Genomic DNA, 4178 nt, shown 5'->3' with positions numbered 1-4178 from the left:
AACAATGATCTATATGGTCCCAGATTATATCAATAACGTCACACCCCTACCTTCTCCGTAAGAACTGTCAGTGGACATCTGACTTTGCTGCAGTTTCTTTGTTGATTTAGAAGCAGAGGCTTTAGAGAGATTGCTGTGGTCCTGTGAAGAACTTTGCTGTTTCTCAGATTGCTCCTGGTTTTTTGGCTGTTTGGACTCCCTGTACTTGTTACCAGCTATGCTCTGCTGGACTTCAGCTGCAAGAAGAATTTGGGATGCAAAGAAAAGAGAGAAAGAGAACCCTCTTCAGTTGTTTAATGCTGTGGCACAGTATGCTAGTAGCCCTTAGCCGCAGTCTGCTCCTACTTGTTTTTATTCATGGTCTTTGAAAATGCAGCTATTGGAGATTTGAGAATGTTCACTGATTATAAGGTCACTCGTCATTACTTGCCTGTTTGATCAGCTAGAGAGAGCAGGGCTCAGCAGGAATTCCTGGAAGTGTCTGGTCTCTCTCTCTTTACGCCTCTTTTCTTTTGGGGGAAAACTGAAGCCTTGACACTGCAGGAGGAAAATGCTTGCTCTCCTCATTGCGTACACACTTTGGGGATATACTGGGGCTATGGATATGAGGCAGACAGGCACAGAGCTGTGGAAATGGTGGGCACCCCACATGTGGTATTTCTTGTCCCTGGGCAATCAGTGTGATTCTTGATATTAATTGCTTTTCATAGATTCATGAATTATAAGGCAGGCTGAAGGGACTGTTACTATCATCTAGTCTGATGTCCTGCATAACACAGGCCATAGGACTGCCCTGAATTAATTCCTGCTTCAAGGCCAGCAGTTGTGCTTGAACCAGAACACAGCTTTTAGAAAAACATCCAATCTTGATTTAAAAATGTCCAGTGATGGTGAACCCATGACAACCCTTGGTACGTTGTTTCAATGATTAATTACCCTCACTGTTAAAAATTTGCACCTTATTTCCAGTCTGAATTTGTCTAGCTTCAAATCCCAGACATTGGAGCTTGTTACAGCTCGTCTGTTAGATTGAAGGGCCATCTATTCCCCAGGTAGGTATTTATAGACTGTGATCAAGTCACCCCTTCACCTTCTCTTTGTTAAGCTAAATAGATTGAGCTCCTTGAGTCTTTCACTATCAGACAGGTTTTCCAATCCTTTAATCATTCCTGTGGCTCGTCTGTGAACCTTCTCCAATGTATCAACCTCCTTCCTCAATTGTGGACACCAGAACCAGACACAGGATTCCAGCCGTGGTCGCACCAGTGCCAAAGACAGATAAGATACTCTCCCTACTCCTACTTGGTATTCCTCCGTTTATACATCCACGGATTGCATTAGCCCTTTTGGCCACAGCGCCACATTGGAACTCATGTTCAGCTGATTACACACCTGACCATGGGCGGCTGGGCCTCCCCAAACAGCCAGGCATGGCCCCGCCCCCTGCTTACCGCCCCTCCCTGTGTGTGGCTCCAGTCCCTAGTGCTCCGGCTGGGGCTGGGGAGGCTGGGGACACACGCCACTTGCCTTCCTGGGGCTGGGGGGTGGGGAGCTGCAGCCTCCCAGCGCTCCAGGGGCTGCGGCCGCCCACCCTCCCACGCTCTAAAGCTCGGGGGGGCTGCGGCCACTTGCCCTCCGGGGCTGGGGCGGTGGCGGCCACCCACCCTCCTGCGCTCTGGAGCTGGGACGACTAGGGGCCATGTGCCGCCCACCCTCCCGGCACTCTGGGGTGCTGCAGCCGTCTGCCCTCCCACACTCCAGGGCTGGGGCGGCGCACCACCCGCCTTCCTGGCACTCCGGGGATGGGGGGGCTTTTGGGGCTGGGATGCTAGCCTGGGGTGGGACTGGGCCAATGGCCATGGTGGGGGGGGGGCTCTGGGCTCCAGCGGAGGGAGGCAGAAGAGGCGGGGCCTCGGGCAGAAGGGGCGGGGTTGGGGGCTAGCCTCCCCCAGCCGGCGGTTCACGCACTGCCTATGCACCTGACCCCCAAGTCTTTTTCAGAGTCACTGGAGTGCTTCCCAGGATAGAGTCCCTCATCCTGTAAGTATAGCCTACATTGTGTATTCCTAGATGTACGGCCTTTTGTTTGTACTGAAACCCGTTGTTTGCTTGCGCCCAGTTTTCTAAGATCACGCTGTATCAGTGACCCGTACTCTTTTATTTACTATTCCCTCAATCTTTATCAGGGATGATTTTATGTTTTCTTCCAGGTCTTTGATAAAAATGTTAAATCGCACAAGTCCAAGAACTGATCCTTGTGAGACCTCACTAGGAACTCACCCATTCCATGATGATTCCCTGTTTACAATTATATTTTGAGAACTACCAGCCAATTTTTAATCCAGGTAATGTGCACCATGTTGATGTTGTATCATTCTAATTTCTTAATCAAAATATCATGTGGTATCACATAAAATGCCTTACAGAAGTCTACATATATTACATCAAACTATTACCTTTATCAGCCAAACTTGTAATCTCATCCAAAATCGCAATCAAGTTAATTTGACAAGATGTATTTTCAATAAATCCATATTGATTGACATTAATTGTATTACCCTTCTTTAATTCTTTATTAATCAAGTCTCGTATCATTCCATTATTTTGCCTGGGATCAATATCAGGCCGACATGTCTATAATTACCCAGGTCATCTTGTTTATTCTTTATAAATATTGGCACAACATCAGCTTTCTTCCAGTCTTCTGGAACTTCCCCAGTGTTCCAAGACTTACTGAAAATCAATACTACCTATCCAGACTGCTCCTCATCCAGCTTTTGTAAAACTCTTAGGTGCAAGTTCTCTGGACCTGCTGACTTCAAAATGAATGACTTTGGTAGCTGCTGTTTAGCATCCTCCTGAGTTACTGTTGGAATGAAAAGTATTTCATCATCATCATATGATATGACTACTTCACCTGGGCTTTTTCACAAATACAGAACAGAAATATTTATTGAGCTCTTCTGCCTTTTTCTTTTTTGCATTATTATTGACAGTTCTACCATCTCCATCTAGGAATGGATGAGTACCATTGTTAGGATTCCTTTTGTTCCTAATACACTTAACTCTGCAGGTTATAGACTTCTCTTGTGTCCTTTTGCTTCCCTTATCAACCTTCTAATCTATATTTATTTCTATCAACTTCCTCTCTTTCCATTTGTTATATATATAATTTTTATAGCTGCTTTCACTTACCCTCTAAGCCAGGTTGGCTTTTTAATCAATGTAGCCTTCTGTCTTGATTGTGGCTTTTGGGGCATCTAGTAATATATTCTTAAATAGTTCCCAATTATCATTCCCATTTCTCTGTTTAAATTCTTTCTCCCAGCTGATTTGGCTCATCATTCTTTTCAGCTTCATGAAATTGTGTATATATATATACACATAAATATATATTATTGGTTTGGACTTTAGGTGATTATTCTGTTTTCATAACACAAATATAAAGAACCACTAATGTTTAGTTCTATGGTTAGTTCCTCTTTATTTGTCAAGATGACATTTTCTCATGTTGGATGCAATATTTTCAAAACAAATCGTTTCAGAAAAACAAAATCTATGTCAACAGCCCAGCCCTCATGAGCAACCCACAATTGCACACCACCGTGCAGAGCACAACCATTGCAAGCAACCCTATCACAACAAATGAAGGTACACAAAAAGGCAGGATATGACATTGATTGATCAAAGGTCTGGGGACACCCCCCCAATCTAAGGTGCAGCCCAGGTTTGGAGGATAAAAGTCCAACCAAGGTTCTATATCTGTTATTGCTTGGACAGACTGGGAATGCCGAGCCAGTATCAATAAAGGGCTCCCTTGGAAAGTGCTTTGAGATCTCTGAGTGAAAGTGAGAGCTTAGTATTGCTCTTATAGAGTCTGCTGGGGCAGTATCTGTGCACTGTGATAAGACCAGAAACTCTATGTATCACTTGGGGATCGCTCAGCTGAGAGTCTGTCATTCAATGATTATTCCGATCCAGTAATGAGAAGTCCTTTCTATGGGGAGGAGAGTTGCAGTGAGCCTAGGGATGACAGGAAGTGCCCAAAGGTGTGGCTCAGGTAGATCAGTAGTGTTGCCAATAAGCCGCCTTCTCCCAGGGGCCACAACTGCCAGCTGGGTTGTCCCAGTACTTGCCCTCCCTTCCTTGAACTTTCCTACAAGCCACGTTTGTGATCG

The sequence above is a fragment of the Terrapene carolina genome, unplaced genomic scaffold, assembly GCF_002925995.2.
Source record: "Terrapene carolina triunguis isolate 2854851 unplaced genomic scaffold, T_m_triunguis-2.0 Scaffold33891, whole genome shotgun sequence".
Lineage (NCBI taxonomy): Eukaryota > Metazoa > Chordata > Testudines > Emydidae > Terrapene > Terrapene triunguis.
Note: the sequence above shows the minus strand (reverse complement) of the source record.